General features: G+C 42.5%; 1 long non-coding RNA gene across 2 annotated transcripts in view; it reads right to left on the bottom strand.

Moving 5' to 3' along the window:
• Positions 1-3466: 3466 nt before the first annotated feature.
• LOC126948397 (uncharacterized) overlaps positions 3467-24684 on the bottom strand; it is a 129363-nt gene continuing 108145 nt past the window's right edge. For both annotated transcript variants that reach the window (XR_007723425.1, XR_007723426.1), the window contains one exon: positions 3467-4591. This is a non-coding gene — a long non-coding RNA (uncharacterized LOC126948397). The remainder of the gene's footprint in view (positions 4592-24684) is intronic.

The raw sequence follows: 24684 nt of genomic DNA, 5'->3' as shown, positions 1-24684 counted from the left end.
TATATTTTATTTTGAAATATAGAATCATGTTTTTGTATACATGGTTTAAATTCCAGGTAGTTATTTAATTTATATAGAGCTTCCCATGTTTAACTTTTGGAAATTAAAACTGTCAGTGCTGAAAGAACACTTAAGCATATATATAGAAAGAAAAACAATAACTGGTAAAATTCACTTTTAAGTAAATAGAATTATTTTCAGTCATGTCTTTTAAGTTTTTAATTTGTGAGATATAAAATCTTTGCTCTCTAATACAAAATCTTGATCTTCAGGGATATAGAACACAAAAGCAATTCAAAAGCCTATTACTACAGGTCAATCACTTGAAACAGAAGCTACAAAATCTGAGTTGGTATCTCAGTTCTTCCATTTATTAGCTCAATCACAGTGTGCAATCACAGGTAAAATGGGATTGATGAGTTTTGTTTATCTTATAACAGTATTCTAAGGATTAAACAAAATTATGATTTAAAAAGTGCTTTGTAAGCTACAGGGCATTAAGTGAATGAAAACTTTTTAAATAAGAATTTTATCTAAGTGAGAGCTATGATTTATGCAAGATATTCTTATCATTGACTTTTGTATCTAAGCCTAGTACCACTTTGGAATCATCGATTTAACCAACAGTAAGTAGAGAGTCTTTCTGGTCACCTCTCTGACAGATTAACAACCTGGAAAAAAAATGATCTACAGTTTGAGCTGTATTAGGGGGACAGTGTAATCACTAGGACAATTCTTAATACAAAGAGAGTGGAAATGTGATTCTGAAGAGGGGAAATATCAAAGGTACTCTTTATCAAGAGTGAAACTTTGAAATCCATCTATTTAAGATTAATCACTATTCTTTTAGTTAAGCTGTTGTCATCTCTAACTTCCCCTGAGTAGAAAATAATCTACACTTCCAACTAAGTTATTCATGGTCCAATTTGTTCTCAGAATACTATAATAGGCTTTGTGAAGATAAGTTTTATAATAGGGATTTAACATAGTGAGAAGCCAAGACACAGAGGCCTTCAAACACAAAGAGTATATATATATATAAACTGCTCTGTCCTTTCCCCCTCTTCTTCTACCCTCCCCATTCCCTCTCCCAAAAGGATATTCACCCCTACTTAAAAATCTAATTTTTACAAAGGATTCAGATGAAATGGCATCTCAACAACTTCACAGTACAATTGGTTTAGCCACTGCAGTGTTGCTTTTGAAGCCATTTTCAACAGAGCTGGGAAAAGGGGAGAACTCTGAGTAAAGCACTGGAAGAAGAAACACTGTGAATGGTTTTAAGAAAGAAAAACATTCATAATCTTTCCTCTTGGCAGTTCTGTCTTCTTGATGGCCACATTTACATACTGAGTTCATAGGCTAGAACTCTCAAAGAGAACTCTACTTTCCTAGAGAAAATAAACCATTCAGGGTGGCATCCTGGGGGGGGGAAAAGGAAAAGGAAATAATCACTGATGATTTATACATATCATATTTATTTTCCAAGTTTCTGATATCTTAAACTGTTGAAAATACATAAAGTTATTCAGAGACACTATTTTTTTGTTTTATTCCTCTTTACCTCTATGAGATGTAACTCTCTATATTTATAATTTTTCTCTCATTTTTATCCAAATGAGTGTATTGGCTTATTGCTTTACAAAGTAGAAATGTACCTTGAGTGCAACAAGTTTATCTTTATTCCACACTGTTGGGTTTTTTAAAGGTTCTTTATTTTTCCATTTTAAACACTTCAAAACACACATGCAAAATTTTAGTATTTAAAATATTAGAAACTCCTTACCTGTTAATGTGTTTTAATAACTAGTTTGCCTTTTCTGAACATATTACATTCCTGCTGTACCTATTTTGTAGCAAGTATGCCTATCTTATTTGCATATTTGTAAAAAGTATGCAAAGAGATAAAGATATGTGACCTATTTATATTCAAAACTGACTAGAAAACTCTACAAGTCACAGGAATTCTGTAACAGATATGTATTTAAAACTTTTTCTAACAAAGATTTTTAAAAATTGCTTTTTAATGTGCTTTTAATGATTCCTAGCACTCACACCTCCTTACTTGCTTTCCAAACTGTTTATACTGTCCCCAATAACACTCAGTGGAAAGCTGTCATTCCTGGCTAAATCCTTACTTAGGGTGGATGCTATGCCTCCGTGAGACAGGGTCAGGGGGTCAAAATCGATTTTGGAGGCCACCTGGAGAGTCCAGGCCATGAACTGACTCGAAAAATTTATATCAGAGCCAGAATGGTCCACCTCCCAGGGTCAGATCTGGCCTGACACTCCAACCGCAGGCTGGGGCATGCTAGACCGAGCTCAGAGAGAGGCCAGGGTTGTTGACCCTGCCAGCTGACCTCTTCAAACTTCAGGAGAATTTTTTTGGCAGTTACCACGGTGACTGGGTACTCTAAAAGCTTATCCTTCTTACTGAATGGAGGGAAAAAAATTAGGAAAAAAATATGTTAAAACCTACCTTGCAGAGATGCCTATCATGGTTAAAGTAAAAAAAAAAAAAAAAAAAAAAAATGGGGAGTGGGGAAGGGAAGGGAGGTTATGGCCTAAATTGTCTATGCCTTTGGTATTAATCACTAATGCTTTCCAAAAAAGAAAAAAAAAAATTAGAATTTACAAGTCTTTCAAACTGCAAAACTTGACATTTGGAGCAGATACTACTTTTTTTTGTTTCTTTTTTCTTCTCTTTTTTGGTCAATAGCTGGCAACAATGTGAACAATGCATTAAAGTACTCTTTAAAACAATGCAATTTACTTGGAAATTCTAATATCTCCACTTTTCTTTGAGAATAATCAACTTTGAAATAAGATTCATCATAAATGTTAGTCTATTAGAGAAAAGATGCTGTAAATAATCATTTTGCCTCAAAATCATGCTCAATATTTTTTTTTTCCTGCAAGAAAAGTGCCCAATTTTGCTTGACTTGAAATAATTAAATTAGGAGAAAAGCAAGAGTCTATTAGTATATATTTTATCTTTTACCAAATGACTTAATAAAAATAATGTATACATTAAAAACAACAAACGAAAATACTCTATGTATAATAAGAGAACACCAGGAAGAAAAAAATACCACGTGTACTTTATTTTAGAGTAATGAACATTAAAGCTAAAAAAGCCATAGAATATTCTTCTATGTTAATACCAAATGTTGTCTTGTCCTAAAGTCTCACAACAATAGAAATACTTGCAGATAAAAATTTTAATTCCCCATGGGGTAAATTTATGCACATTATAAAACTATTAGTTGATTTTTGTTGATAGGTTGTAATACAAAATGCTTTCAAATGGCTCCTATATGTGGCTTGAAATTAGATGAGAATCATAATAATTTAGAAGTATGATATACTTGAGTCATAATAATACTTGCTTTTAAAAATATCTGAGTACTACACAATGACTTTTTGTAAAATGAAATCATTGACTTTTATTGTTATTGCTCTATACCTCTTACTTCATTTTCTCATCTACTACTTACATGATCCAGGTCCTAGAAGTCTTGAAAGGACCTCCTCTACCATTTGGGTGCTGGCTCTGTGTGTGTCTGTGGGTGTGTGTATGTATAAATAATAAAGCATGGGTGAGGGGAGGGTGGATTTGCATTTTAGAAAGGAGTGGCTATATGAAAAAACAATGTCTTTGATTCAAATATCATTTTTCATATAATATAGTAATTGATGCTTCAAAAGTGAATACTAAAATTTCAGAGGAATGTTTTAACCTAATCTTAAATGTTCATTTTGCTATGACCTATTTTGACTGTTTTGTAATAATCATTAAGTTCCTACAATGGAATGAACATAAAACCAAGTATTTATTAACTAATCTTAATTTTTTTTTTTTTTTTTTTTTGAGATGGAGTCTTGCTCTGTCACCCAGGCTGGAGTGCAGTGGCCAGATCTCGGCTCACTGCAAGCTCCGCCTCCCGGGTTTACGCCATTCTCCTGCCTCAGCCTCCCGAGTAGCTGGGACTACAGGCGCCCGCCACCTCGCCCGGCTAGTTTTTTGTATTTTTTAGTAGAGACGGGGTTTCACCGTGTTAGCCAGGATGGTCTCGATCTCCTGACCTCGTGATCCGCCCGTCTCAGCCTCCCAAAGTGCTGGGATTACAGGCTTGAGCCACCGCGCCCGGCCACTAATTAATCTTAATTTTTAAAAGCAATATGTAATTCAGGAATCATTTCCTTTCTCCTCTTGTGCTCCAAACAGCCACTGAAAGGCAAGGTCAGAGACATAGTTTGAGATGATCTTGCCATGCGATCCAATTACACTTTGCTAAAACACAGTTCTTTCAATTAGATAGTGCGGTTCTTGACATTTTGAAGTGGACAACCAGGTTGGTGAGTCACTTAAACTGTGGTGCCAGCTCACTGTCTATGATGAACTCGAACTGTCCTTCCCAGCTGGGAACTCTTGGCAAGCTTCCTTAAAGACCCAGTGGCTGGCAAAGCATGAGGAACTATCACACAGAGAAGGAGGTCCTCCTTGGGTTTTGAAAACCGATGATAGAAGTCTTAGAATGATGCAAACCACGAGCCTTATCTTGAATGAAACATTATTTCTAAGTTGGATCTGAAAAGGAAAAAAAGTTAAAGTATAAGGCAATGGTTCATTTGTACAAAAGAAAACAATGTCAAGTCTCTTAGCTTGGTTTCCTCCAGTCCAGTTCAGAATCTCTCCCAGAGAAGAACAAAAATCATTTTTTCAGTCTTTTGCATACATTTTTACTAAAAGGACTATGAAATAAGTAAGTATTTTATTCAGAAATTTATGGATCTGGCTCTTCTCTTAGGTTGAAAATTCACAAATATGTTACAAAAGTACAGAATGTGGGGGCTGAAGAATCTAAGAGATTGTCTAGTCTCATGTTTTTACTTTACATATGCAAATTCTGAAGGCCAGAAGCATGAACTGCCTTACACACAAAATACTAGTTAGATGCCTGAACTAGAACCTAGATCCTGGCTGGCATTTCTAACCTAGTATCTTCTCTACTATAATATGTAGTCTTTTCACTAGGGTAGAGAATATTAAAAGCTCATACTAGTAGACATATTCAAAGCCTTTAAGAAAGAGTCATTCTGGGGCAAGGATATAAAATGATTGCAAATGATTCAAATTTCACTTCCAGGAAACAACTTTAGGTACCACATAAGCAGAAATGTGCTATTGGAAACTTCAAATTTCTCAGGAACTTATGTCTTATGGTAACAAGGGCATGTTGTTAATATTATTTCTCCAGCTAATTGTTTTTATTGATCTGTTGTGGTTAATAAGCACTGACTAGTTTCTGTAGGTATGGAGTCCCCATTCTACCAGGTTTGTAATTAAGTAACAAGAAGTGGGGCTTTGGTGTTGGTCTGTCTCTGCTACCAGTATTATGAAAAAGTCTATCCAAATAACCATGAGCTACGTAAGATAGGAGGGCTGCCAGTCCAGGAAGGCTTGATCTAGTTTTTCTTTAACATTACTCTAATTTACTTCAGGTTTAACTTATATCTATTAGGATCAATGGATCTTAAAAATGAAGTTAAAAAAAAAAGACGGTATAAAAATGTGCAATTAATTGCTGATACCCCAAACTGTGACTTGTCTACTGCATTCAGTTGTAATGGTACTTTTTTTTTTCTTTTTTTTTTTTTTTAGTCACTGTCTAGCTCTGTTGCCCAGGCTGGAGTGTAGTGGTGTGATTTTGGCTCGCTGCAGCCTCTGCTTCCTGGGTTCAAGAAATTCTCCTCACTCAGCCTCCCAAGTAGCTAGGATTACAGGTGCATGCCACCATGCCCAACTAATTTTTGTATTTGTAGTAGAGACGAGGTTTCTCCATGTTGGTCAGGCTGGTCTTAAACTCTTGTCCTCAGGTGATCCACCTGCCTTGGCCTCCCAAAGTGTTGGGATTACAGGTGTGATCCACCACACCCGGCCTTGTAATAGTACTCTCTATTAGTGTATTTCTAGTGCTGTCTCAAAGTTCCCTTTCTAACTTCTCATGGCATTTCGAAAAAATCGTGATTTAATTCTGAAAATTTACTGGGGGACTCCAAAAGAGAAAAGGGTAAGGAATGAGAATTTGAGAAGAGAAGGAAAAGTACTAGGTATGCTGAGGGGCCAATCAGTGGCTCTCTAGGGAAGGAGGGGGGTGTTTAACAAGATAGTTATACGTGATTCAGAGGTGAAAGCAAGAGTAGTCAGGTAGTCCTTAACTCCCATCTAGAATTTCAAAGAAATGGCGTTTCCTTTCCATAGATTCAAGAGGGTATTTATTAGTTAAGGGAGGCATATTTTGGTACTAATCACATGTTAAATTTTGGGAGCAGGGAATAAGAAACTCCTCTGAGGGTGAGTCTGAATAGCATTTGCTGGGCAACCTTCACTCAAAATGTGCAGATGAGGCACAGCTACCTAGGCTGTACATTCACATGTATTTTTCCATTTCTCAAAATATTTTAGTTGTCTTGCCTTAGCCCAATAGAAGACTTCCCCACCCAAAGGAAAAAGAGGTGTTAAGGAAAGCTTCTTGGTAGAAGGGAACTTTCAGATATACAAATCTTTTTTTCTTTTTCTTTTTGTTTAGACCGAGTCTCACTCTGTAGCCCAGGCTAGAGTGCAGTGGTGCGATCTCGGCTCACTGCAACTCCACCTCCCGGGTTCAAGCGATTCTCCTGCCTCAGCCTCCTGAGTAGCTCGGACTACAGGCATGCACCACCACACCCAGCTGATTTTTGTATTTTTAGTAGAGATGGGGTTTCACCATGTTGGCCAGGCTGGTCTCGAACTCCTGACCTTAAGTGATCCACCTGCCTTGGCCTCCCAGAGTGCTGGGATTACAGGCGTGAGCCACTGAGCCCGGCCTATTTTTCTTTTTAGAATCAAGGTTTGAGAAGTCGGTGAGCTGAGCAGAAAAGAAAATGAGGAATTATGAGATTAAAGTATGAGAACTTTCCCCTAGGTTTGTACTTGAGCTCCACCCCAGGACCAGGAAGGCTGTACTTCAGGAGCAACGCTAATTAAGGGAAGAGCTCTGGTCTTATCCACTTCTTGGCCCACCTTAAAACTTTCCCAGAGCTGTTCCTGCAGTGTTCCATTCTAGACACTCTCCACAGGACTATTGTGAGAAGGGCACAGCCTCCGGCAACCTGACCAGCATCTACTTGCTGCCAAAGCACTGCCACTGGAAAGGAGGCCCACCCTTTTGGCATCCTTCATAGGCCCCTTAGGAAATTGTTAAAGACAGAAACTTTGAAATTGAATTTTAATGATTGTCAGGAAATAAGGGTGAGGTACGGCAGCTGCTCCGGAGCAGCTGTCCCAGCTGCCCTATCCAAGGGACAGGCCTGCTTTTTGGCCACCATCTTCCCCTACCCCCGATGAGAGGAAGGGAAGAGGTTGGACCAAAAGGTAAAGGTTTCAACTTTGAGGGCGCTGAGTCAGGACCCATATCCACAAACAGAAAACTAAAAAGCAAACAAACAAAACAAAGCAAAAGACTTACAACTTCAGAGTCTCAGTTCCAGGCTGCCCAAGTGAATTGTAGGTCCAAGACATTAACTTTTGTAAAGGATAAGGGGGTGGCTGGGCAGAATATGGAGGACCCCCTACTTCTTATATATAATCGCTCACCAGGGAAAGCACAGCCACAAAGAGGGCTGTGAAGGGCCCCAGGGAGAATGGGAGAGCTTGTAGAAAGAACCAGTTTCTCTTCTGGATCCAAATGGTCTGTACTTTGGGGTGACTGCAGTTGGATTAATGCTCTGTTTCCTTCTGTCTGCCTGGGCTGTGTCTAAATGAAAAGCAGACCATAGCATAATGCTGTCCCATCACCACTTTTCTAATCCCAAAACTCAAGTGCCTGAGAGTGAAACTTCACAAAAAAGTTATTGCCAGCAACAAATTCAGGCTGACAAATTGTCAATAATCACACCTTCGACATGCTGGATGACTTTCAGGCAATAAATAAGCAGGTGCAAGAAGAGCTGCTGGCTGGGTGGGCAAGGTGCAGGCCACAGCCTAGGCTGCAGTTTTCCCAATGTGTCCCCCCACAACAAGGGAATGCCTTCAGTGTGAGGACTGCAGGGCGCCTGCTTGCTTGCTCTAGCTCTTGCTCCCTTTCTTCCTGTCACTCACATAAACTGCACAGAGGAGCTTCTCTCTTCCCTCTCCTCCAGTTAACCCTTCTGGGTTTGTGTTTCTATGGTCTCAAGCACCCTTGATTTACAGTCACATTACCCAGGTTTGCTTTTGATTGAAATCCTGGGCCCCTGGAATGTATTAGACATCTAGTTACTTCCATATACCTGTACATTTTCTGTGACAGATAAAGAATTAACAATATAAAAAATAACATTTTTACCTGTGAATGCATTTGAAAAATGAATGCATATTATATCAGTTAAGAACTTAAGACACATCTGAAAGACATCTTTCAAGGTGTTTGCAGGTTAGTGCTTCTATAATCAACCACATCTGTCTGTCCTCCAGCACACACACAGTCACAAGAGTGCTTTTTGATTTGTCTTTCCTGTTTTAGACTCACTTCGTGCTTTAAATTTAGGAGCAATTTTAAACACATACATGGATCCAAATATGCATTTATTATATAAGATATGATTTCTTGCCTAGTTTACAAATCCAGTTACCCGATCGTAACACTTCAAATTATACTATTAGTCACAGCCCTCCTAGGAGGTTGATTTAACTACAGAAGTTTGGGTTCAAAATTTAATTCACACTTCCATTTCCTCTAACTTGAATTTTGATTTCTGCATTTAAATACAACACAGCACTTGAATTAAGGGTCTTCTTGTTACACTGGAGGCTTTTCAAATTTCTCTAAACTCTATAGATGAACTGCATTGTCACATAATCGATAGGAAAATCTCAGCTGTCACAGATCCTAAGCAACCCTCTGCCACAGAAATAACACGATCTGGCATTTCTGAGTTTGAAAATGTGCTGTTTGGATGACATGAGACCAGAACTACCCAGACGGCTTTAAATATTGTGGTCTCTAAGAACTGCTGAGGACTGACCTGCTGAGAATGACTGAAATACTTCCAATAGGCTTTTCTCCTGGTTAGAGACCAAGTGTTGCCTTTTTTTTCTTCCATAAATAAGTAATGCAAGAGCCAGCGTATTGGTATCTGAGATTTAAAGCTATTTCTAGGCTCAACTAAGTTTGCTGCCATACAGTTTATATCAGAATTTCAAATTAAGTGTTTCCTTCCCCAAACCAATAAGCAATTCAGGCTTGGATTTTAGAGTCTAAATCTGAAACTAAACACCTGTCCTTTGAAGACTTAGATCATTTCTATCAACATGAGCAGGGTTTCTGCAGTAGATAAATCCTTCAGCTCAAAAGAAACTGAACGGCATCTCATCATAAATAACATGAAACCATAAAACTATAGCAAACCATTTATCTGCCTCAATGCCACTGTTTCTTGCTGAACTCTCAGTATTGTCTCTACAACCTGCCACACACAAATGTCGCTATATCACATGAGAGCATGAGGAAGTTGTATCCATATCTGTATCCTCTCCACTTTTATCTATAATACACTACTCTGCTACTCTTAAACTAATGACTTGTTTCACCGAGGGTATTTTTTAAGGTGTTACTGGGTGGCCCTACCCTAAAATCTACCCCACTTAGTGGATTAGATTATGTAATAAATACCTTAATTTATTTCAGAAGAACCCTGCTAAAAATGCTTATGACCTTGTCATACTATGAATCATGTACACACCAAATGTAAAAATATTCTCTGATTTATCAATTTGCTCTGTCAGAGAGTTTATGTGTTAAATATTACAGTTAGTTACATTACTTTGCCTGCATGGGCCCATTTATACAAAGAAATGCCTAGAGGGGAATCAGACGATAGCAACCTAAGTGACACAGATTCAGTTTATAACTTCAAAGTATGGATAGGTAAAACTTTTTTTTTTTTTTTTTTTTTTTTTTTTGAGACGGAGTTTCGCTTTTTCGCCCAGGCTATAGTGCAGTGGTGTGATCTTGGCTCACTGCAACCTCTGCCTTCTGCTTTCAAGTGATTCTCTTGCCTCAGCCTTCCGAGTCGCTGGGATTACAGGCGCCCACCAACACACTCGGCTAATTTTTGTATTTTTCAGTAGAGACGGGGTTTCACCACATTGGCCAGGCTGGTCTTGAACTCCTGACCTCGTGATCCACCCGCTTTGGCCTCCCAAAGTGCTGGGATTACAAGCTTGAGCCACTGCGCTCGGCCTGTGTAAAACTTTTCTTTTTTTTTTTTTTTTTTTTTTTTTTTTTTTTTTTTTTTTTTTGAGACGGAGTCTCGCTCTGCCACCCAGGCTGGAGTGCAGTGGCCGGATCTCAGCTCACTGCAAGCTCCGCCTCCCGGGTTCACGCCATTCTCCTGCCTCAGCCTCCCCAGTAGTTGGGACTACAGGCGCCCGCCACCGCGCCCGGCTAGTTTTTTGTATTTTTTAGTAGAGACGGGGTTTCACCGTGTTAGCCGGGATGGTCTCGATCTCCTGACCTCGTGATCCGCCCGTCTCGGCCTCCCAAAGTGCTGGGATTACAGGCTTGAGCCACCGCGCCCGGCCAAACTTTTCTAAAACTAAAGCTGTTGGAGGCTGCATCTCCTAAATCCACCATCAGTAGGATCTTTGGGCTGAATCAAGAAATACCACCTCTAGTTCAATCGTCATCAGGGAACCACTGCATCAGGCCAGGTATTTTGCTTTTATTCAATTCTAGAAGAAAATGGGACAACTTGGACTAATATAAAAAGCCAACATTTCAAATTGGCTTCATTTCTCAAGATCTTAGAAGCTCCCAACACACTGAGGCTATTTTTTGGCAACCTTGTTCTAGCTCCAAACTCCCCTGTTTACACACGAGAGTTTATCCATTATCATAGTCCACAGGCTTCTCCATAACTGTAAGTTGACATTTGGAAATTATGTCATGCCAAAGAGCCCCAAACCTATCCAGAAACCAAGTTATTTATTTCTAAAGCAGCTGTCATTTGTGGAGGTGGAAGAGAGGAGGTAAGAACTAGGCACATAATATCCAGGCTGGGAGTGGCTGACCTCTGATTATCCATTAAGGAGAGATGACTGATGAAAACACGTTTACTTCTTGGATGCTTGATCAGTGTGTGAATTTGCCTCATTTACAATTAAGGGAAATGATTAAACCTCAGCCCAGTCTTACACACTGCAGAGTTGTATTTAATTTTTGTAAATGTGCTGTATTAAGCTAGCTTGTCCTCGATTTCCAAGATATAAATCACATAAGGTCAATACTGCAAGTTCGATGATTTGCCTGCATTCTTAATCACGTAGCACAGAGACATGAAGCACTGAATATAAGGGATGTACTGATAACCCCAGCATATATGGCTCTAATATTTTAGGTTCAGGCTGGGCGTGGTGGCTCACGCCTGTAATCCCAGCACTTTGGGAGGCTAAGGTGGACAGATCACGAGGTCAGCAGTTTGAGACCAGCCTAGCCACCATAGTGAAACCCCGTCTCTACTAAAAATACAAAAACATTGGGCCAAGGCGTGGTGGTTTACGCCTGTAATCTCAGCATTTTGGGAGGCCGAGGCAGGTGAATTACATGAGGTCAGGAGTTCAAGACCAGCCTGGCCAACATGGTAAAACCCCTGTCTCTACTAAAAATACAAAAATTAGCTGGGCGTGGTGGCACACACCTGTAATCCCAGCTACTCAGGAGGCTGAGGCAGGAGAATTGCTTGAGCCCCAGAAATGGAGGTTGCAGTGAGCCGAGATCATGCCACTGTACTCTAGCCTGGCTGGCAGAATGAGACTCTGCCACAAAAAAATAAAAATACAAAATACAAAAAAAATTAGCTGAGCATGGTGGTAGGAGCCTGTAATCTCAGCTACTCAGGAGGCTAAGGCAGGCGAATCGCTTGAACTCGGGAGTTGGAGGTTGTGGTGAGCCAAGATCATGCCACTGTGCTCCAGCCTGGGCAACAGAGTGAGACTCCGCCTCAAAAAAACCAAACCAAAACAAAACAAAACAAAACCAACGTTTATTTATTTACATACTTCATACTTGCACACACTTTCTGTCTCCTCTACCCCCAACAGGAAATATTGCTTTCTCTGACCCTCTGCAATCTAACCTTAACACTACAGAAACCATGAGCTGGAGATGACTGCTTTCTTGCGGTACTATTTATGAAACATTCTCTCTTTTTCTTTCCCTAGGAATCTATCCCAAAGGATTGAGCAATGTGCTATGCTGCTACTCCACTAGATCTCAGCGAAAAGGTGGGGGTTGCAAGACCATCTTAACCCTTGCAATGGTCTGGCCAGCAGCATCTGCTTTGTTATCTAGTTCCCTGAGCTCATTCTCAGCTTAATTTTAGAAACGTATCTAGGTCTACATTTATCTCTTTAAATGGCCTCCAGCATTTGTCAGTACTGTGCCACTGGCCAGGTGTGGTGGCTCACACCTGTAACCCCAGCACTTTGGGAGGCCGAGGCGGGCAAATCACCTGAGGTCAAGAGTTCAAGACCAGCCTGGCCAACATGGTAAAACCCTGTCTCTACTAAAAATACACAAAAATTAGCTGGGCATGCTGGCAGGTGCCTGTAATCCCAGCTACTTGGGAGGATGAGGCAGGAGAATCACTTGTACCCAGGAGGCAGAGGTTGCAGTGAGCCGAGACCATACCATTGTACTCCAGTCCAGGCAACAAGAGCAAAACTCCATCTCAAAAAAAAAAAAAAAAAAAAGTACTGTGCACCAATCCTGGCACATGTGTCTCTTCTGTGTAATGTCTGTCATTACACAAAGCATTATAAAAACGTAATTTCCAACCTTGCAATATACCCTTACTACAGAAATCATTACATTAGCATAACAAGCACAAAGTTCCAAGGTAGTAATTTGGTTATAGGTCTAAAATCCTTCCAGTTCCATCAGATCTCTATGGATGTATGGTGTTACCCTTCTGCAACTACAGTCTGTGTCAGTGGATCTCTTGCATGAAGGAAGTTCTGCTGGGTGAACAGTAACAGTTTGTACTCAGGGACTCAAAGTCTGAGTTGGAACATTTCTTAAAGAATCAAGATACTTCATCTTTTTTTTTTTTCTTCCTCTATCTCTTCTTGACCACCAAGGAAACATGTCTTGAAAGGTATTTTTCCACAGGTGTTTCATTAGACAAGTGCAGATATCAGGACTTATCTCATAGGCAATACAAGCACTTTTTGGTCTTTCGGCTGGGGGATGGATTTTGGGAAATTTGACTTCTATCTATGCTGCCGTTTGTGGAGGTGCAGATTAGCTGCAACTCTGCTGAGAAAGGATTGGTGGTGGTGGTAGGGGTCAGTAAGGTTGAGTTGTATTCAAATGTTAATTTACACCTGAAAAGACAAAATGTAGTCACCCACTTGGGGGTGACTTGAGTTTCTGTTGAATACCAGCCATGAGTGCTTCCTTGTGAAAGATGAAAGTTGAAATTGAGGGGGCAAGTAGTCTAAAAGTTATGGGAACAGGAAGAGAAGGAGCAGGGACAGTCTTGATGAGTAAAACAAAATGTATTTAGCCATCAGTTGTAAATCTATTTTCAACTTTTCCTTCTTAGTAAAGTTTTAAGATATAACGGAAGATGGTAATTTCCACTTTACTAAGTATTTGGAGATTGTCTATGGAATCCAAAAGTATTGGTGTGAAATAAGAATGAAGAATTAGCCTCACTTTTCTACCATTTGGATGGGTTTTCTTGTTTCACATAGTCTGTTTAACAACTGCTATCCACCTTGCTTAATGGAATCCCTAAGTACCCCGGGAGTAACTAAGGAAAAAAAAAAAAACCTTCTACATTCCAACACTGCCTTTAACCTCAAACGATAGTAAAGGGTTCATTCAGACCCCAGGACCACACTGAGGCATTAATTAGGCTGATGAAATCCATCGAAATGTATGGATTCAGCATAATCAAGTTTCTACCACAGACTATCGTTAAGGAATACGTGAGCAGCTGGGAGAATAGAAAGTACTGTTAGAGTTAAGTCATGCATGTAATTGAGTATATTTAACATAACCATTTTAATGATCAGTGATTAAAAGTGCATCTTACTTAAACGGTATGTCCTCTGCAATTTGTTCATATCAACTCGATAATGTTCTCAAGAGGAAAATGTAGGGATACAAATTTCTAAACAAGATCTTGTTTGAGTTTGGGGGAAAAAAGCAGGAAAGTGAACTAGAAAGAAAAATGTGGCTTTTGCATGCAGACAGCTACATGAGTGTGATATAAATTAATCACTGTTGTGGACACCTTCTGTGCTCAGTTCATACAAAGTATTAGGAATATATAATAAGTGATTTTGTTATTCCTCAAAAAGAATATATTTTTCCTTAAAGATGCTTTCTCTGTTTGACTTTTTTTTTTTTTTTTTTTTTAAGGGGGCAGGGGTATGCTACTCAAATCCTGTTGATTTTAAGAGCTTCCCTTAAGATCCTGGGAAGTTCATATTTCCAATTCTTCTTCCAACCTGTTGGGTTGGCTTATCTTAGTGGAACTTGCCTCTGTGAAGATAACAGTAGGAAGAAGAGCAGGCACCACACGGAGAAAGATGCACCCACATATGATGGACCAAGAGTGCGAACAGTTCAGAAACCCGCAAAGGGGAAATTTGCTATTCAAATCAGCGAGGGGCCTGAATCAAAAGCCCACGCGTTTAGAGGCAGACTCTGCTCTCCTCTATTCACTCGGACCTGGACAGTTAAATGGAGTCATTGTGGAGCCATGCACAAGCCAGCCCCACTCCTTTTGTTGCATTTTTTCAACTTTTGTGCTCAAAACACGGAAATCACCGATTACTTTGCCCAGGAAAGAATTGAAGGAGAGAGGTGGATCTAGATCTACAACTAGAAGTGTGTAAATCATACAACACCTACACATCTATGCAGGCACTACTAAAAGTGAGGGTTTAGAAGGGATGCCCAACTCCCAAAAGTTGCTTCACAGGGCTCTTTTTATCTCCCTTCACCCCTGCCCCCACTCGTATAGAAAAACAAATCTATTCTCCCGCTCAAAATAGGGTTGAAGAGTGGCACATCTTGAATGTCTGGGAGTTGCACCGAAACTTTTACAAACCTGCGAGAGAAAGGAAGCCACAAGCACATAAAAGTATGTTGGCACATACTATTCTGCTTGCTGCAAACAAAACAAAAATGTTTTAAGGGAAAATTCATTTGATGCCTTTCTTTTCACCCAAAAGCATGTCTTCTTTGGTTTGGAGGGACAGCTCTTGGGAAATCGGGTCTCTCAAGGAGCACTCCCACCCCCAACGTATAGTCTATAAATATAGTGGAAGAGCCATGCCAGGGGCAGTAAGTGCAAGAGAATCTGGAGTCTTGAAAGCATCTTTTTCTTCTGGCTATGGTGGCACTTAAATGATAATGCAGGCAATGGAGCTGGGAGATTTATATCTTTTGGAAAGTAGGGCGAGCCAGATGGTAATAGCGTCATTAACACACAAACTTGGGATGTGCAAGTGAAGCTTGAAATTGGGAAAGAGATCAGGAGAACAAAGGGGGCTGCTGTTGAAAGGCTACCCTCTTCTGCCGGCCAAAGCTAAGAGCCCCTTGGTACTGGGGTCTGCTCCTGCCCAGAACTGGATAATAAACGACAGCTTTCCCCCTTCCCTGTTGTGACTTAGAAAGCACCAAGAAAACTTTTGCAATAGGCAAATTCGGCACTTATTTATGGGTAACCCTTTGTAGTCTGAAGTGGCAGGAATGGGCCTTTAATCCAACTTCACTTCCACCCCCACCCCCTACCCCAGTTTGATAAGCCCTGGCAATTGTTGACATTTATTTTATAAAATCAAAGTGCCGCTTGTTGTATGTTTCAGACAAAAGTTCATTTCCCTCCCCTTACGTAAATACTCTAAGTAAATATTAAAGGCTGAACAGCACTACATTTTCATTTTGGTGACGGGGGTTGGTGTGAAGGTGTTGAAGGGGGTTAAACTCTAGTTTTACTTTGTAAAGCTTTAACCTTTAAGTTAACTCCCACTGAATAGGTATAATTCAGAGAGAACAGAGAAGGCATTAAGACAAGATTAACAATGGCATTACTAATAATAATGCAAGTTTTTAATAAACACCCATGCACACCTCTATAAACAGACAAGGAGGTGTGAAACTAAAGAAAACGAAATTAATAACATTGTTCTCCTTTTAATAAACACAATGTATGTATGTAGGTACATACAAACACATCCATACATATATACACATATGTATATGGTTTCTAGGAAGACAGTAAAGGTAACTAACGGTCATTAAGTATTGACTGGCTTGAGTGATGCCTGTTAGCGACTAAAAGTTGACGAGGTCTAAACTAAAATCGAACGTTTTTCTTTTTATTCTTTAAAAAAAAAAATACTAGAGCTCTTTAAAAGCCTGGAGGACTTACCCTCAGGGATTATTCAGAGAAAAACTGAGACTGGCCGTTCGTCACAGGCAATTGTAAAGGGTTTCAAAGAGCCGATCAAACGATCGCCAGAGTAATCTACATTCAAGTCCGGATGATGGTGTTACGGCACACACCTGCGGGGTGTTTGCTGTCCGTGCCCCTCGCCGAGCTACAAATCATCATTAAAGCGAGCTGCTTAAGCTTCTTCCCAGCTTCTAGACAAGAGTTACTTGGGACAGTTCACTTTGATATTGCTACAGCTCGCAATTGACAAGCAAGCTATTTTGGAGCCCAAGCCAGAGCCCACATCCTAATGCGCTTCGCGAAGTAAGCAGGATGGTGGGGGCAGGGAGCGGTGAGCAATTGTAAAGGTCTGTCTCTTTCGCCAATTTCCAGAGCAGAATCACCGCAAAAATGTGTAGGAAACCAGGTTAAATCAGCTGAAATCCGCCTTGAGTTTCTAGTGAGGGCCCTCCCAAAACTTCTTTACTACAACTTTTAACCGACCCGTACTGTGGACATAATCTCACCACCTCAGTTTCCCTCCTTCCCTCTCTTAAGTACCCACTCGGGTCAGCACCTTCCCTCGAGTTCGAGATTACATATTTCTTCATCAGGTCTGGTATCTAGTTTGAAACTTTCACTTTTGGTTCGTTCGTTTGCGATTTTTTTCTGCCTTTTTGTGCGGACTGTGCCCTCACTGCTCTCACTGCCCTCACCTTGAGGGGGAAAATAATCCGGAGTTGGGTAAAAAAGAAAGGGACTTGAGGGTCTCTGACAGCTGGAGGCGGGGAAAGGCGGGAGTCGATGTGGGTTTCTGTCTGCGTCTGCCTGAGTGCCCGCAAGCCCTCGGCAATCCGCGTGCGACCCACTGGCGGGGGCGGGGTGGGGGAATTAACCGGCTACCGGTGATGCCAAGATCAACACTCGGAGCGAATGTATCAATAGACCAATTTTCTGCTCTTACCGCGAGCTTTTTCGTTTCAATCCAGAGTGGAGGTGTCTGCGCTGCGCAAGACGCAACAGCACAGTGGCGTCAGGAAGAAAAAAAAAAAAAAAGAGGGCGCTAGATGCGGGAGGCGCAAGTATGGAAATTAACTCATTAGGAAGGGGTGTGGTTACAGCGAAGCCCCCTCCTCCATCCCGTCCTTTCTCCCTTGCTGCCACCGTCCCGGCTTGCTAAATATGAGATTACAAACAAACAAATAAAGCAGAAGCTGACTACGCAGTCCCAGATCAAACACGCTCCAGATAATTCGCTTCACTCAGCGCTGCGGCCAGATTTGCAGCTCAGCGCTGGCCCCTGACGCCTGCCGGTGGTTTCAGCGCCCCCTCCAAGCCAGCCCCTGCTTCCGCAGCTCTGAAAGGCAGGGCCCGCGGCGGCTTTTCGAAGGCACAGCACGTGGCCCTGACGCCCCGTTTGGTATACGTTTTAAAACATCAGACAAACGCTTCCACCAATATGGCAACCGTCTGAGGGCTTCTGCCGATCTCAGAGGTCCTCTCTTAAATGCTGCCTGATAGAGGATGAGGGTGGTGGTGGTCTCTTTGGGAGAAAAACAACAAACAAAACAAACTAGAAAGTAATGTCCCAGAGGCCCTGGCCAAGAGCCTTTTCCTGGGGCGCCGCACTCCGTGAGAGGTATCAGTGGTGGAGGGCTCCGAGAATACGGAGGCTGGGGCCTGGAGCGGGTCTGAGCGTTAAAGCCCCGAGTTGTGATATTATTAACCAAAGACCAGGTTACCAAGATTGAGGGCAAGGAGGTTGGAGAACCTAGGGTGCATAATTATGTGCCAAAATAAAATGTTTCAGTTGGGGGAAAGGGGCTAAAAGAACACGCAAAACCTCTCAACGCCGCCCCCCAACCCCCGCCCCAACTGCCCTGCCCCTAGGTCCTCAAAGCCTGCCTCTGTGTAGGCTGAGGGAAAAAATGGCACTTTCATGGTTTTCCTTCCTGCGTGGCTCGTCTCCCTGTCTCTGCTCCCTGCCTGGCGCTCTCCCAGCTGCGGGCCCCTTGGAGGAAGGCTGCCCAGTCCCCTCGTCTCCCGCTGCCTGCAGGCCACCGAGTCTCAAAGCACGCATTGTCCAGCGGGGGCGGGGAGGCCAGCAGACCCATGGAGAAGAATAACACTGCGCCCAACTCCTGTTAGGGAAAGTTTCCCAAATCCACTCCTTGTGGCAACATACTACTTTAAAAGATGGGGGTGGGGGTGGGGGCGGGGGGATACGTTTTGAAAATCTGCTGCTTTCTCCAATTCTTCACTCTCTCCCCGTCACTTTTTAGGTCCTGGGAAAGAGAGAGAGTGGACTGGGAAGAAACTGGAAGGTGGCATGGAGGGCCGAAACTGTGAACCTGACTCTAGAGCAGTCAATGCGATGGTTTTTAAATGCAGGTGGGAAGAGGGAAGGGGGGATGTCTTCTCCCAGGTCTGGTTGGGAGACAGCTGCATGGCCCGGTGCGCTGGGGGTGGCAGGAAGACTGGGCCACGAGGGCGCGTGTGCAGGCAAAGCATTTTGCACCTCCTGTTTATCTTAGAAACGTGGCGGAGGGGGGTGGGTGGGGAGCGATTGTTCTGCTTCCCGACAGGCAGAAGAAGTTGAATAAAATGGAGAGGCGGGCACACGCAAAAACAAAAACTGCTGCAGGCTCAGAGTCTTTCTCCTTGACCCGAATTCCAAATGGTGGGGGCTCTTCATTTGCAAAGGACTCCGATGTCTGCAGACCCCAGAGACAGCGGTCCTCCAGTGACGGCAAAAGCCGCGATAGAGACCGTTAGAATTGGGGCGTTTGGGGCAAATGTAATTAATCTTTCATTCGAGCAGCGGGGACCCATTCCTTCTAAGCGTTGTCGTCTGCATTGTAGTTCTCTGAGTTTCGTGTGCTCTTCCAGGCGTTTGCAAAATAATGGCTCAGGTCCCTTGCAAAACTCTGCCTGAAACAAGTATATTCCAAGACAGTGCGATAGCGAATCCGTTTTAAAAATCAAATCAAAACAAAGTAAACGCTCCCCCCCCACCCCGCCTAAAAAGTCCCAGGCCCGTGCTCTTGGTGTCCAATCACCAAAATGAGGGAAGGGGAGAATAAGTGGTTGTGGTTATTTGGGAGTCGCGCTAATTTGGTGTGTGGACTTAATGCCTTAACGCTAAATCGGCAATATAAAGGGCTGAAGAGCAAGCCCGATAAAAGCTCTAATTACTACTGGAAACTTTAGGTGGTTGCTAGGATCTGCGGACCACCACCACCACCACCACAAAAAAAAAAAAAAAAAAAAAAAAAAAAAAAGCCCTCCAATGGAGTGTTTGGACTGCGTATATGGGGGTTGGGGGTAGAGCTTGTAGAGGCTAATAGTACCCACATCTGCTGGAACTTCCATATCTAAGCTGTTCATTTACGGGAGCCAACTTATGAAATCTCCACAATTAGATCTTCATTGTTCTTCCTCCACAACACTGTCTAGAAAGAAAAGGTCTTCTCGGTCGGGGCCAATCCAACGAAGCGTTTGACGTTATTAAATAATAAAGCGATTGTGATTTACATTGTTGTTCAGAAAAAAAGGCCAATTATCCACTGTTATGTTGCCATAAAGATCATATTAACTCGAATTAGTAATCAAACAATATGCGAGCGTTTAAAAAAGTACAGCCGAACTGGGTGACAGCTACCGCGACGTCTTCACTTTCACCAGCATACCCGCGCCGGCAGCGGGAGCGAAAAAGGCAGACGCCGCAGACCCGAAAGGAGGGAGAGAGAAGCAAAGTGGTGATTAACGGTCTCCAGTGTTAATTATTCTCAATTAATCCCAAACAGTGCAAACCTTCCCTAGTTCCCTGCAAGTTCCCTGGTTCCGATGCTCTTGAGAATCCTGCCTGTCTGGGAGGGGTTTATAAGAACTCCGGAAGAGGCAATTTCCACGCAAGTGTACCTGTGAGCAAAGGGGGTAGGGGTGCAAGTGTGTGTACTCCTGTTGTGTGTAGTGTGTGAGTGTGAGGTTCACTACCTTTCTCAGAGCCTGGGGTGCAACCCGAAGTAGATGCCGTGGTGGGCAAGGCCCGCAGCATCTTCACGACCCTAGTGAATCTTGCGTCTTCTCTACTCAAATCACCCTCTCTCGTCCTCTGTTATTAGGTTTATAATTCGTTGCCCACTTAAATTTGTGCAGCCAACCAAGGAAATCTAAATAGGTTTGAGTCGCCCCATGGGTACAGAATGGAGGCTTTAATAAGAAAGATTAATTGTGGGTGTGTACCGGCCGGAAGACGCGTTAGCTATCAAGTGGCGGCTGGCTGTGGGTCGAGGGGCGGGGAGACGCCTCTCCTAGGCCTAGACGTTAGTAGGCGCCGTAGGCATACTCTAATGCGGGCCACCTGGCGACTCGTAGTCACAAGCAAGCAAAGGGCTCCACAGCACTCTTACCATCTTTTCCTGTGTTATTTGAGGTTTTAAATAACTTGTCCTTTACTTACCCTACACATCAAATCTTCTCGCCCTGCGCCACGCACCGCCAGACCCCGCATTCCTGGTGTCCATGCGGAGGAGAGGGGTATTGTGACCGCTGTCCTAGGAGGTCTACCTATTCCTGCCCCCATCTACTGAACAGTATTTAGGTGAATGATTGAAACGTTTTGCTCCTGGGACTAGAATGTTGATATTTTTTGTTGCCGTGATGAAACATGTGTAAGGCTACATGTGTTTTTAAATACACACATGTAAGCAAGTAGGGAGTAATTTTCCCCAGCGAGATGTTTCAGCAAGTCAAGGCACAGGGGAGAATCAGCCAGCGGCAGGGCCACGGTGATGTCTCCAGGGGCAGTCGTGGCACTGAGAGAACTGTCCTGGCCCTTTCCTCGCCCCTCCTTCTTTCAGTTAAAATGTTCAGATCCAGGACCAAGAAGTGGCCAAGTGGGCGGGGGCAGAGAGGAGTAGGGACTGAGTTGGGGATGAAGGAATTGAGTAGAATAGTTTGTCTAGTAGTGTGCCCTCCTTGAGTAATTCCATTTAAAACTTGAGGCATCAAGGCCTGGGCTTCAACAAAATAAAACAAACTCTTGGAAGGTCCAGTCCTTGCAGCAGCAGGACAGCCAAACGGCGGTCGCATCATTGTTCAGAGTTTTAAAACAGTTGCTGCCTTTCCTAACCCTCTTGTTTTTCTCCACACCCCTCTTCCCAGTAAAACCAATTCAAAAGGGGGCAGAACTCCACTCCACAAGCTTAATGTTCATTAATTTGTAGGATTAACCCTCTCATGAAGCATAATAAAATACTAGAGGTGCTCTTACATTTAAATAAATACATAAAATTTGTGCCTTCTCTCCTTTCCTGTTTGATCTCTCTCAGGACATGGGAAACAGTGTCTTGGAACCTAAGAAGTCTTAGAAGAACTTTTAACTCAGAGTTTTCAGATCATCTGGGGTTGCTGTGGGCATTGGCATTGGGAGAGAATGTAGAGATCAGCTTACTTTTAATATCTATAGCTATACATTCTGGTTTGGAACTCACGATTAAAAATCTATTTGTTCCTCCCAGGGCTCCACGGATTTCGATGTTGGTCATAGGAGCCACAAAATGTTCATTAAAGGAACCTAACCAAGGCTACTGTATGGCCACTTTGTGAACTCAGAACTATGGATGGGGGGAAAAGTATGAAAGTGTGAGTTGATGTCACGCTGGCTGTCAGTGTGTGGTCTATTGTGGAGAATGGTGCTTTTTGACTGAACAGAGGGAGCCCCCCTCCCCCCTTCCCCAGCTCTACTGCACCTGCACTGGATGAGGGAGTCCCTGCCATTCAGCCCATCGCAGATTGTTCAAACAGAAGACATCTCTGACAGCACTCAATTCATTACATTTCTTCCTGCTTTTCAAACCAACACACACACACACACACACACACACACACACACACACACACACACACAAAAATGAGTATTGCCAGCCAGTGACAGCCAAAAAAAAAAAAAAAAAAAATCTTAAAATACTTTATATGCAGCTAATTTGGAAGCTCATACAACTAACCACGAAATAGTTTGTATCCTTAACTTGTAAGGCTTCCTTGGATGGTGGTGGGGGGGTGGGTGGTGGAATTACCTGATTTTTCCAATTGAGAATATATCTCCATAGTTTATATGGGGATAGTAAGTTTGTAGAAAGACGCTGCTAGCATGGGGCAGAAAGACATTTTGATGAGAATAAAAGCAGAAATGCGCAAAAGAGAAAAGCCTCTGATTTATCACAGCAGATGAGCCTGTTGATATGCATTCATAATTTATGCTGGGGGAACCAGCTTGCTAATAGAGGTGGGGTACCCAAGAACCAGGAGTGGGCAGTGAGGGAAGTAAGAGTGGGTAGTAAGGGAAGCATTGAGGCTGAAGTGTAAGCTAAACATTTAAATCAATTTCTTAACAAGGCAGTCTTCCCCCCATATGCTCAAGTTTATTTTGCCATCTTGGATTCCAAGATGTTTTTGCACCATTTCACAAAGCTGATGAGACAGTGTTTAGAAAGCTGATGAGAGCGTGTTAGTCTAGTTTAACAGAAGTTGGGGTAAACAAACTCTCAAAGGGAAACTTGATTTTAAGATAGTTTCCTTGGAGGTGGGAGGAAGGAGAAATAGAGAAAGGGAGGAGGACCTTGAGAAGGAGAAGACAGGTTTGCCATTTAGTATTCCAGACTGATTAAACTCTAATGTTATGCAGTAACCCAGATTTGAGCTGTTAAGTGTGATAAAATCGACCTGGATGTGAGCTGATACTAAACTGACTGCATGCAAAATATTGGCTAATCATTACTGTGTGAGATCCTGGACCAATATCAGAACATAAGGCCTATTTTCCAGGATCCTTTCCATTAGAAGGGCATTCAATAAATCAAATTGATTTGAGAATTGGAAAGAAAATTTGAGAAGTGCATCTCCCAGAAATCCAGAAATGCCCAGGTGCTTTTCCCTAACAAATAATTTTATTCCATTTACACACATTCCACTGTCCGGCTATCTTTCCTCTTATCTACAATTTAAATCACAGTTCTATGAAATTCTCTCAGCAATACATGACTCTAAAAAGATTTTTAAAAGCTATACAGATTCTTAGGAATGGAGGGGAAAGAGAAAATAGAACTGGTGCAGCAATGATAAGCTGGAACAACTGTCCTAACCATGGCTGAATATGAGAGCCAGAAAACTCTTCTAAGTCCATTTTTTAAATCGCCGCTGAAACTTGTACCGGGTTAAATAAAGCCATGGTGTGCTTTGTAAAGGCATTTGTTGTAATTTGTCGACCGTCTAAAAACAAAAACATACAAACACAACAGAAACAACTCATTCAGATCCCACAACAAATTGTGGCTGACAAACTAAATAACTTATATATATTTGGAAGAAGGGCGCTCCTGTGACGAGAGTTGTGCGCGTGACTATATACGTACTGAAGACTATGGCTACTTGTATATGTGGTTATGTTCTGGAGACAGGGCTTGGGGGGCGGCCAGGGGCCTCGGGAGCCTCCAAAACTGGGGCTTGGTAGTGGTGATGGAGCTGGGCTGCACTGGCCTCGCCCTGTAAGCGTTCGGATTGCCCTTTCTGGAACAGTCAAACGAATCATTTCATCCCCGGGGCCCTGAGGCCCTGACGTCACGAGGTGGGGGTGGGGGCGCAGTCCCGCTTCTGGCCTGGCCGCCAGCGATAAGAACCCTCAGGAAGAATTCAGCGCTCCTTATTTAATACAGTAATTATTTTTCTGCCTTCTGCGGGTGGGGGCGGGTCCTGCCCGGAATGCCGGGATCCCTCCCTTCAGGACGATGCACAGGGATGGCAAGTTTGCAAGATAACTTCCTAGGCAAACCTTAAGCCAGAGAGAGCACTGGAGAAGTAAGAAGTGTAGTATGAACAAGGCTAATTTCGCTGTCCAGAGCCAGGAAGGCCAGAAAGGACTGGGGTTTCTGTATTGTTCTCTGTAGTCTAACATGAGAACTGCTTCCCTTCCCTAAGTCTGCCGGGCAGTAAGGAAAGTCATACTAAACAATTAAGCCTATTTTGTCAGGCACTTTGTATTATCTTCTTCGAGGTAACTATTTATTATCCCTATCTAACAAACGGGAAAGTGAAGGGTCTGTATCTTTCCATCCCTACCTGCTCTAATCCAGAGGGGCCCAATATTCCAGGGATCCGAGATTGCTCCGGGGGCTTCCCCAGCCCTGCCAGTCCTCGGCCTCTAATCGG

This window comes from Macaca thibetana, chromosome 2 (genome assembly GCF_024542745.1).
Source record: "Macaca thibetana thibetana isolate TM-01 chromosome 2, ASM2454274v1, whole genome shotgun sequence".
Taxonomy (NCBI): domain Eukaryota; kingdom Metazoa; phylum Chordata; class Mammalia; order Primates; family Cercopithecidae; genus Macaca; species Macaca thibetana.
Note: the sequence above shows the minus strand (reverse complement) of the source record. Positions and strands in the feature narration are given on the sequence as shown.